The sequence below is a fragment of the Lagenorhynchus albirostris genome, chromosome 19 (genome assembly GCF_949774975.1).
Source record: "Lagenorhynchus albirostris chromosome 19, mLagAlb1.1, whole genome shotgun sequence".
Lineage (NCBI taxonomy): Eukaryota > Metazoa > Chordata > Mammalia > Artiodactyla > Delphinidae > Lagenorhynchus > Lagenorhynchus albirostris.
Window position 1 is genome coordinate 9,084,886 of NC_083113.1, and position 12,358 is coordinate 9,097,243.

The following is a 12,358-nucleotide window of genomic DNA, read 5'->3' on the forward strand; positions in this document are numbered from 1 at the left end:
GGAGATAGATGGGCCCCCGGCTGAGCAGCTGGAGTCTGTACCCTGTGGACAGATAATCCAAGATGAAGATAATAACAGGAGAGACGAGCTGAGCCCTGCCCAGATAAGAGATAAGGAGACCACATATTTCTCATTCTCAAGGTCAAGGAGACCTTCCCAACTACACATGCATAGAAAGGCTCCTCGGAGGTCAAAAAGGGAGAGGACACCACCCCATAGTAAGTGATGTCAACCTACCCATAGGCCTCTTTGCTAGAATCCATCTTGGCTGAGATGTACACACACACATGGGAGGACCCTGAGATACACCAAATACAGACTCAGAGCCAGACAAAGCAAGATGATTGCCCAAAGGAAACCCAGAAGAAATGCCCCATATAAATGATTCAAACTACCACGAGGGCTCGACTTTCTCTCTGAGCCCGCTGGTGTGTGCCTATTCACGCATACTGTACTCTTTTTCCATCTAATAAACACTTTACTTGTTTCACTAATTTCCATCTCTTTGTGGAAATTCGTTTCTACAAAGCTGATGGGCCAGAGCCTTGTCACTGGCTGTTGGCCCTTGTGGTCTAGTAGCTAGGATTCAGCACTCTCACTGCCAGGGCCTGACTTCAGTCTCTGGCCAGGCAACTAAACTCCTGCTTCCAACCACTGCAGGCTGAGGCCACCCAAGATCATCCTGAATCTCTACTTGTAGTGCCCAGTCAAGAGAGGAAAATAAAATTTCATATTGCCACTTTCTTTCCAAATCCGGACCCATTGGTTACTGTTCTTTTCTCTCCCAGGGATATTTACTGCCTTCTTGTTTGTCTTGTTTTGTGTCCTAGGAAATTAGCTTGGCTTTCTGCCTGCCTGGAACATACACATTGTCAGTTCTTCCTCTTGACTATCTTTGGGATTGACTCTAGAACTTGTGAAGGTAACATCTTGTACATACTCTTTGAGGATGCCTCTTGAGTCCATGGGTTGTTTATACTGAAACAGGAGGGAAGGGGGCAGGGCACAACCTTTAAATGAATGACGTAGCCATAGGACATGCCGTAAACTGGTTAGAACCAACTAGGTCCAAGATGGAGGAAGATTCAACTTCCAGTAGACCCTGAGCCTCATTATATGCTCATTGTAATACATTAGCATATGCTAAATGACACACCCACCAGCACCAAGACGGTTCAGAGGTCAATCATAAAAGGCCAAAAAATGGGTGGCGACCCACCCCTTCCCTGAAATAGCTGAAATAATCCTGCCACTCATTAGCCTGTGAAATCACCCAGCACATAAAAACTAACCACCCCATATTTCGGGGCCTCTCGCGTTTAGAGATGGACCACATTCTGTCTATGAAATGTGTATCTCTTTAAATAAATCCACTTCTTACCTATCACTTTGTCTCTCACTGAATTCTTTCCACAAGGAGACATCAAGAACCTGAGCTTCCTTTTAAGTCTTGAGACCAGGTGTGTGACTTCAATTAAGAAAACCATGGGTTCAAGTCCCAATCTGGGTTTCGGCTGGGTTCGAGTCGCGGACCGTGGGTTCAAGTCCCACCTGAGTTGCACAGTTTCAATACTGCCACAAAGGGGCTTCCTTGGCGCCACAGTGGTTAAGAATCCGCCTGCCAATGCAGGGGACACGGGTTTGAGCCCCGGTCCGGAAAGATCCCACATGCCGTGGAGCACCTAGCCCCATGCCCCACAACTCCTGAGCCTGCGCCTACAGCCCAAGCTCTGCAACAAGAGAAGCCACTGCAATGAGAAGCCCGCGCACCGCAGCGAAGAGCAGCCCCCACTCACCGCAACTACAGAAAGCCCGCGCACAGCAACAAAGACCCAGTGCAGACAAAAATAAATAAATTAAATAAATAAAATTTAAAAAATACTGCCACAAATATTTATGTTTGTCCCAGATGAAACCTGACGAGGATTTCATAACTCTATGATCAGAAATTTGGCCAAATTGGAAGCTGACATTCAGAAACTGATAGAATCTTTTTGGCCATTTCCCCTAAGCTAAATGTTTCCAGAGAGAAAGAAAAACATTCCAACATAGGTGAATGGGTTTATCAGTTCTTTGATGTCATTTTGGCAGCAACAGAATTCTTCAAGGGATTTTAAAAAACTGTCCATGTTTTACAAATCTAGTCTTTACGGTATCAGAGGTGAAGCTCCAGACACAACTCAAAGACCACTTACCCATTTTATCACTCCCCAAGTCTCCCCATTTATCTCAATAGGCTTATAAATATTGTAAAAATTCTGGCCTTAAGGGAACAAGAGCCCTTCTAGGAAGTGCTTGCATTCTTCCTCTGTGCCTTTGAGATGTAAATGTTTTACCTAGACTTCTCCAGGAATTTTTATCTAGAATTCAAAACAAAAACAAGCAAACAAAAAAACAAACTAAACCCATGCCCCATAGAGTTAAATAATCCATCCTGAACATGTGTGCTAACACAGTTAGGTGTTAGCAGACATTCCTGAGATTTTCTTACAGCTTGCTGAAAACCCCTTTGCTTGTAGCCCACCTTCACTGAGCAAGCTTGCCTTAATTATTTTGTTATAAATTACATACCCTCTAAGCTTCACATAGCTTAAACAATAAGATGTTTGTTGGAGTTGTTTTCCAGGAACTTGGAGTCAGCTGTGTCTAGTTCAACCTGGAGCCGGCTGGTTGGGACCATTGACCCTAAAACTGGGTCTATGCAGGTGTCTGATGAATGACTTTTTGACATCAGCAAGCCAAAAACCCCACCCTCAGATCATGCTAAGCGCTTCCATTTTTTAACATACATCCCATGAAGAAGCATGTGACTCAGATATGCCTGCACGGAACACCAGTTATCTCACTTTTCTCTAGCTCCAGTAAACTTCCCCACTCCCAAGACCACCCTGCTCCTTTATTCCATAAATATCTCAAGCCCCTCACCTTTGGGGAGGTGGGTCTGAGACTTGTTCGCCTGTCTCCTCGCTTGACTGTCTCGTGAATAAATTCTTTCTCTGATGGAAACCTCAGCATCTCAAAATTTTGTCTTGCTCTGTGTCAGGCAAACAAACCTGGTTTGGTAACAAAACCTTAAATATCTTCTCCACAAATACCCATCTCATGATTGAAAGTTTAAAATAGAAGCTATGAGGTCTCTGCATCTGTCTGCATGGTCATGTGTGTCTATATATATGTGTTGCAGAAGTGTGGTATTTTCTACCTCTAGTCGGTATTGCCTTGAGTAAGGAAGGTCACTTCCTGGCCAGGGCAGGAACCTCAGGCTATTCTGGGGACCCTGAGAAGAGAGGAATTGACCCAAATCTATAAGTTTGGCAGGCAAAGTCTGATGGTAAGTCTTTGGCTTGACTTCCTAGCCTTGAGAGGCTTTTAGAAGTCCAATATGAGGGCTTCCCTGGTGGCACAGTGGTTGAGAGTCCGCCTGCTGATGCAGGGGACACGGGTTCGTGCCCCGGTCCGGGAAGATCCCACGTGCCGCGGAGCGGCTGGGCCCGTGAGCCATGGCCGCTGAGGCTGCGTGTCCGGAGCTTGTGCTCCGCAACGGGAGAGGATCCAACAGTGAGAGGCCCGCGTACCGCAAAAAAAAAAAAAAATTAATTAATTAAATAAAATAATAAAATAAAAAAAGTCCAATATGAGATTCCTTATAAAAAGTTCAAGCAAAGCAGATTAAAAGATTCTATATGGTCAATCGCTGTTCTTGCTGCACTTATGTAAATAATCCAAGTTTTTTTAAATTAGACTTAATTTGTCTCACTATGGTTACCTTTTTTTGTGAATATTTATTTATTTATTTGTTTGTTTATTTATTTATTTGGCTGCACTGGGTCTTAGTTGCGGCATACGGGATCTTTAGTTGCTGCGTGAGGGATCATTTAGTTGTGGCATGCAAACTCTTAGTTGCAGCAGGTCGGATTTAATTCCCTGACCAGGGATTGAACCTGGGTCCCCTGCATTGGGAGCATGGAGTCTTAGCCATTGGACCACCAGGGAAGCCCTCACTATGGTTATCTTTGATAGAAATGAGAGTGATTGTAGAGAGAAAAATTATATTTCAGTAGACACCATAATACACAAGTGTGGATATCAGATTCTAGTTCTGTTAATTGTCTTTGATATTTTGTTTTCTACCTGTACACTGAACTAGAGTCTGAACTCATCTAGTTTCCTCCAATATTTGACTACTCTCCAAACTAACATTTCCAATTTTCTTCCTACCCTTCTGACTTGGAATCACTGAAGACTAGAACTGTCCTTTTCCCAAAGCCATGCCAACTAAAGTTGGACAACTTAATATAAAAACCACAACAGCTCACATATGGACACTCTTCAGGCCTGTAGCAATGTGACCACACAGAAAGATCACCAGAGACATTCAAGCTACAAACCAGAATACCTGTCACATTGCCACGGCCTGTCCCCACTCCATCTGAAGATGCTTTGAGCCCAACAAGTAGAAATCTTCTCAATTGTCTGACTTCAGAACTCAGAAACGGATTATAATCTTCTCCAATCATTAACCATGGTTTTTCTTTTGTTTCCATAGAAACGCCTTATTAAATACCCAATTTCTCATGCAGTAGAGGCCTAACTTTGGGAGCCCAGCTGTACCACCACCTCCTAAAAACGAGATACAACTGTTTAACCGAACTGACCTATTTTCAAGACTAAAAGATTCATTCAGTGAAATAATGGAATGTTCTACCGGTTCAGCTTTTTGTATGTGAAATTTCCAAGGAAGTTTCAGGGCAGGCTGCCCCAGAATGTGCCACTTTGGTATGTAGATTATTTTAAGCTGAAGAAAATCGAGGCCCAACAGACCCAAGAAATGCTTTTTACCTCTTCCTTAACTGTCTAAAAGAATTCAGATAGGGAGCCTGGTCCAGGAGGAAAGCTATCACCAGAGATAACTACAAAGGGTAAGAGTAAGTGTGGAAGCTGGGGGGAGCCAGCCAGGGCCTGTTTGTTCAAATTCCTTTCTGTATCCCATTGTCTTCCCAAACATGTTAACCAAACATCTCCCATCTTCCCCTGAATTATCTTCCTTCCCTTTGAAGCCTCAGGCCCCTACCCGCTTCTCCTTAGCTCAGGATGGCACATAAGCCTTAATTGCCTGACTGCCTTTGAGCCCGTCACGTCTATGTAAGGCTCCCGTACACACAGAATTAAACTGGTTTTTCTCCTGTTGATTTGTGTTCATTGTATTTAATGACTGGACCAGCCAAAAGAACCTAGGATGGAGGAAATTTTTTTCCTCCCTACTCTTATTAAGTTACATTTATCATATGACCCAGCAATTACACTCTTAGGTCTTTACCCAAGAGAAATAAAAGCACACGTCCATAGGAAGACCCAGACGTGAATGGTCATAGCAGCTTTATTTATTAAAAGCGAATACGAGAAGCAATCCAAATGTTCATCAACAGGCAAATGAACGAGCAAAGCTTAGCAGAGCCAGACCGTGGAACGCTGCTCAACAATAAAAAGGAATGAACCTCCGAAGCACACAAAAACGTGGACAGACCTCAAAATAATTCTGCTGAGTGAAAAAAGACAGACAAAAAATAGAACATTCTGTATGATTCCATTTATATAGAAGTCTAGAAAACGCAGACTAATCTAGAGTGACAGGAAGCGGGTCAATGGGTGCCTGGGGATGGGGGAGTCGGGTAGGAAGGAGGAATTACAAAGGGCACAGGAAACTTTTGGGGTGATGATGTGTTCACTATCTTGCCTGTGGTGATGGTTTCACAGGGGTACACACATGTCAAAACTTACCAAATTGTGCACTTTCAAATATGGGCAGTTTATTGTATGTTAATTATACATCAATTAAGCTGTAAGTAAATAAATGGAAACAAACTCATTCAACTGTATACTTTAAATGCTTAACCATGTAATTTAAGAGGGTGTGTTTTATTGTATGGAATTGTATGATTATTACGTAAATTATACCTCAATAAATCTGACTTGAAACAAATGATTGCAACTAGTAGATAAATAAGTCCTGGAGCTCTAACGTAGAGCAGAGTGATTACAGACAAGATACTGGATTATCAGCTTCAAAGCTGCTAAGGGACTGGACTTTAATTGTTCCCACCACAAAAAAGAAATGATAATCAAGTGACATGATAGAGATGTTAGCGATACAGTGGTAATCATATTGCAACACAGAAATGTATCAAATCATCATATTGTAGACCTTAACTTACACAATGTTATATGTCAATTATATCTCAGTTAAAAAAGTGGATAGAGGGGGCTTCCCTGGTGGCACGGTGGTTAAGAATCCGCCTGCCGATGCAGGGGACACGGGTTCGTGCCCCGGTCCAGGAAGATCCCACATGCCACGGAGCAACTATGCCCGTGAGTCATGGCCACTGAGCCTGCGCGTCCGGAGCCTGTGCTCTGCAACGGGAGATGCCACAACAGTGAGAGGCCCGCGTACCACACACACAAAAAAAGAATCTGCCTGCCAATGCAGGGGACATGGGCTCAAGCCCTGGCCTGGGAAGATCCCACATGCCACGGAGCAACTAAGCCCGTGCACCACAGCTACTGAGCCTGAGCTCTAGAGCCCGCAAGCCACAACTAGTGAGCCTGCGTGCCACAACTACTGAAGCCTGCATGCCTAGAGCCCGTGTTCCGCAACAAGAGAAGCCACGACAATGAGAAGCCGGTGTACCACAACCAAGAGTAGCCCCCGCTCGCCACAACTAGAGAAAGCCCGCGCACAGCAATGAACAACTCAACACAGCCAAAAATAAATAAATAAATAAATAAACAAACTAATTAATTTTTTAAAAAGTGGATGGAGGGACTTTCCTGGTGGTGTAGTGGTTAAGAATCCGCCTGCCAATGCAGTCGACACAGTTTCGAGCCCTGGTCTGGGAAGGTCTCACATGCTACAGAGCAACAAAGCCCATGCTCCACAACTACTGAGCCTGAGCTCTAGAGCCCAAGAGCTGCAACTCCTGAGCCCGTGAGCCACAACTACTGAAGCCCACATGCCTAGAGCCCATGCTCCACAACAAGAGAAGCCACCACAATGAGAAGCCCATGCACTGCAGCAAAGAGTAGCCCCCGCTCTCTGCAACTAGAGAAAGCCCGCGCACAGCAACGAAGAACCCAATGCAGCCAAAAATAAATTAAAAAAAAAAAAAGGTGGGTGGAAAGATAAGCCATAAAGCAAATGGAGTGAAAATTCTACAATGAATATAAAGGGTGGGTATGGAATATTCAGTGTATAATCCTTTTGATTTTTCTGAGTTTGAAATATTTTATATTAATGTGAGTAAAAAAGGGGTAAAGGAAAACGTTCTCTACTCATACTTCTGAACCAAATATATATTCCTACCCCCACCCCCACACCAACCAATTCTACAGACACCAACTGGGTGTTCAACAATTCAATTAAATTCTGACACCAGCTACCCAGAGTCAGCACAGACCCCACAGGTTAAAGGCTCAGTCCCAGAAGACTGGCCTGACTTCAGACACCAGTCACAAGTCACCTGTACTTCCAACCAGCCAGCTATAAATCGGGGGCTCCCACGACCCTCTCCTCAGGTTCTGGCCTCCAGAACGCTTAAGAGAATAGATGTGTGTTGTTTTAAGTCACTTAGTGTGAGAAGATTTGTTACAGCAGGAATAGGAAACTAATACAGCTGGTCTTTTTCAAGATTGAGTGAGAAGCAGGGAACCAGCGATGGGTTGGGGAGACCAAGCTTAATTATGATATTCCCAGACTCTGGAATCAAGGGTCCTGCCCTCTCACCTACTGCCCCTCTGCAATGTGGTTGAGGGACTCCAGTCCTGGAACCTAAGGAGAGACACAGCCCCAGCCGCATCTCCGTTTCCTGAGACTCTGCTCTGAGCCTCTCTGTGGGTGGAGTTGGGGCAATGTGTCTGGGACCTGAATCCCCCTCCTCAGACCTGAGACAGGACCAGATCACACTCAACACACTGGGGAGTCACCAGAGGGGGATAGAGGAACTTTGTCCATCAGTCTAGGGATAGCCTCGACTTGTTCCCAGAAAATGGAGTGCAAATTGCATTCTTCCAAATCACACCTTATTTTTGTTTTCATGAAAACACAGGCTTAAAATGGAAAATCGGACAATTACAAAAAAGGAGGAAGAGGAAAGGGCAGTGTTCCTGGAGGGCCGCTGGTATGGCCCCTGAACCTTTTCATGTTTCATGCCCCTCCAACCTGCATTTTCATTTCTTGGAATCTCCCTAGAGACGTACTTGAACATTAACCCACGGCAGGATGTGCAAGTATGTTAACTGCGCTGTTGTTGGTCACAGCAAAAGCATTTGAAACCACCTAGATGCTGCCAATAAGGGAATAATCAAATAAACTGATACTTGCCCTTCTATGAAATGCGATGCAGCAGGTTAAAATCGCAAGATGCTGCTGGTGATAGATTAAGTTCTCTGAGGCTTATTAAGTGATAAAAGCAAGTTGCAGGACAATTCATCCAGGACGCCATACAATGTTTAGGTGGAAAAAACCCTACAAAAATGTATATTTATGAAGATTTAAATATGTAGGAAATACCTAGGGGAAAAAAAACCGTGAGGAGACGGTTGATCCTACAGACAAGAATAGGTCCCCCTGGAGGGACTTCCCTGGTGGCGCAGGGGTTAAGAATCCGCCTGCCAATGCAGAGGACACGGGTCCAAGCCCTGGTCCGGGAAGATCCCACGTGCCGCGGAGCAACCAAGCCTGTGCGCCACAACTACTGAAGCTTGTGCGCCTAGAGCCCATGCTCCGCGACGAGAGAAGCCGCCGCAATGAGAAGCCGCCGCAATGAGAAGCCGCCGCAATGAGAAGCCGCCGCAATGAGAAGCCGCCGCAATGAGAAGCCGCCGCAATGAGAAGCCGCCGCAATGAGAAGCCCGCACACCACAGTGGAGAGTAGCCCCCGCTCTCCGCAACTAGAGAAAGCCCGGGGGCAGCAACGAAGACCCAACGCAGCCAAAAATAAATAAATTTATTTAAAAAAAAAAAGAGTTGGTCCCCCAGGAAAGACGTGGAGTGGCCAAGGGACTTTCTCTATAAAGTTGAAGAGGCAAGATTAACCCCCAGGGGTCCTCCACCAAAAAATAACCAGGAGTCATTTTCTGACATATTTATTTTTAAAGCTTTTATCTTTGTAAAATTATATTGTTAACATCATGTTTTTGTCTCCTAATTTCATATATACATATGAATATTTTATATAAATATAAAATTTATAATATAATTTTAATATAAATCTACAAACATTTAATATAAATTTATAATATAAATTTGTATAATATAATATAAAATTATAATATAAATTTATAATATAAAAATGTATATACATTTATGTTTACATTATATATATATACATTATATATATATGTTCATTCCCCTCTGTATGTGTGTATATAAAATCCCCTCTGTGCCTCTATGTTACGTATGTGTATATGTATATAAAAAACACTATGTATGTATACGTGTGTGTGGGTATGTGTGTATATATATATATATATATATATATATACACACACACATAAGTGTATATACAAACATACACAGAGGGGATGATACTACCTATGTCATTTTTTTCTTTTCTCTTTTTTGCATGTGTCATTTTATATCTTGCTATTTTACACACGGTTTTCAACACAAATATTTGCCGTGCTGCTTCAGGCTCTTCATAAACATAACTTTTAATGCCTCCCTAGGTTTCTCTGGGTGGATTATGACTTACTTCCTCAATTCCCTCTTGTTGGACATTTGGTTCATTGCCAAGTTTTCTCTGGCATAATTATGTTTGTGCCCAGCGCTGTTTCTGCATTTTGGATTCCTTCCACCATCACCAGAACTGAATCCCTGACTGGTCAGAGGAAGTAAAGACTTCTCTCTGAAAATGATTTTCTTTCTTTGTGGTTACCAAAAACATCGCATCCATGTTTGTGTAGAAAATTTGGAAACTACAGATAAGCAAAAGATGGAAAAGCAAAACCACTGGTGATTCTGACCCCATTACTGGCTATGGAGACTTCCAATAATTTAAAATTGAAACGTTTTCTTCCATTTCTTGTTGAGAATACATTACACAGCTTCCACTTTCTGCTTATTTTTACTTAATATATCACAAAAACATGTTTCCCTTTCCTTTAAAATGATTGCATAATATTCCATAACATTGCTATTCCATGATTTACAGAGCCTTTCCTCTAAAGCTTATTATTATAAATATATAAATGTATTATAAATATCTTTTGTACCTATTTTTTTTTACTGATACAAATAATGCAACAGAGAAAACCTTTGTGCACAAACTCTTGTGCAGATCTTACATTATTTCCTTCCCGCAGAGTCCCAGAAACGGAATTACTGGGTACGAGTGCCAACTCAGTTTCTAGAAAGATTAAAATAATTTCCACTTGTTTACAATAAGCACAGTAAGGCAGAGTTTGCATCACCACATCTTCCCTATTGAATGTTATAATTTTATTAGAGCTTGACTATTGGTCAGAGAAAGTTCAGTCTTGCTTTCATTTCTATATTCATTCATTGAGTCAGTAAATATTTATTGACCACTTGCTACAAGGCTGGCACAGTTCTGGGCATTGGAGAGGCAGCAATGAACAAAACAGACTCATTCTAGTGGATGAAGGGAGGGGAGATGAATGAACAGTAAATAAGTAAATAACTAAGTGGATAGGGCATTTCAGAAAGCAATACGTACCATTAAGACAATTAATACTGAGGGTAAATGCTTTCCCACAGCCTTGTAATCCACTGTATTTCTGCCTTGTGACTTTTCCGTTCATGTCCTTTGACCATTTTTTATTGGCATAGTGGTTCTGCATTTTCCATCTCTTTACCCGTTTATCACAACTATGACAAACAAAACAGTGGTATGTGTATTCAACATCTGCTCTGTGACAGCTATTTTACTAAATGCTTTCCTCTCTTTATCTCAGGCAATTTTGCCCGAAAGGCATTACCTTCATTTTATAGATACACAAATTAAGGGTCAGAGAGGTTAAGTAACTTACCCAAAGCCACACAGCCTTGGTGGCACAGCAGGGATTCAAAAGCAGACAGCCCAGGCTCTTAACCACCAGGCCCTTCTTTTTTTTTAAAAAAAAAATCTTTATTGGAGTATAATTGCCTCACATAACCACCAGGCACTTCTGTTTCTAAAATACTTGAGACACTAATGAGTTATCTTACTTGATAAGTTGCTTCCCTGGCAATAAAGTTTTTTATAAAGTTTGGACTACCAAGTACATATGTAACAGAACACATTTCAGAAGCGAACAGTTTCATGAATTAATTCTAAGTACACACACCAATTATCCAGCACCAGATTTAAACAGAACAAAACAAAACCGGGGCCCTTTTGCCCTGCAGCCCCACCCAGCAATGTAATCATGCCCCTGAATTCTCCTATCTGCTGCTAATCATGTTTTGACTGCCAGCTCTGAATTCCTGAAAGGCATACTTGACGAGGTGCCTTTGTCAAACCAATGGAGCATTGTAGGCAGGCACTCTTTTCCCTTTATACTAAAGGTACATAAAACCCACACTTTTTTTTTTTTTTTTTTTTTTTTTTGCGGTACGCGGGCCTCTCACTGTTGTGGCCTCTTCCATTTTGGAGCACAGGCTCCGGACGCGCAGGCTCAGCGGCCATGGCTCACGGGCCCAGCCGCTCCGCGGCATGTGGGATCTTCCCGAACCGGGGCACGAACCCGCGTCCCCTGCATCGGCAGGCGGACTCCCAACCACTGCACCACCAGGGAAGCCCCAAAACCCACAACTTTTCATTCTCTGCATTCAGAGGGTAGACTCTCATTTAAATTAATATTTAATTTAAATATTTAAATTTTTAAATTTTAAATTTAAATATTTAAATTTTAAACCAATTTTTAAAACATATTTAAATTTTTAAAACATTTAAATGTTAACTCATTTAAATTAATAGCAGACGTGAAAACACACCAAGCTCAAAGCCAGATGACATGGGGACAGCCAGATGAATGTAGAAAGGGCATCAAGGTCACGGGAAAAGAGCAGGTCCCCTGGGGGTTGTCAGGAGTGTCACTGGCCACTGGGAACATTTCAGCCATAGGTCTGAAAGCTGAGTGTCACAGACAAACAGGGCTGGATAATATTCAGTCATTTGCACCCCATGTGATATTGGTCCCAGATTGCAGCAGGCAGCCTCCAAGACGGCCCCCAAGAATGTTTGCTGTGTTGGGTCTTCGTTTCTGTGAGAGGGCTTTCTCTAGTTGTGGCAAGCGGGGGCCACTCTTCATCGCGGTGCGCAGGCCTCTCACTATCACGGCCTCTCTTGTTGAGGAGCACAGG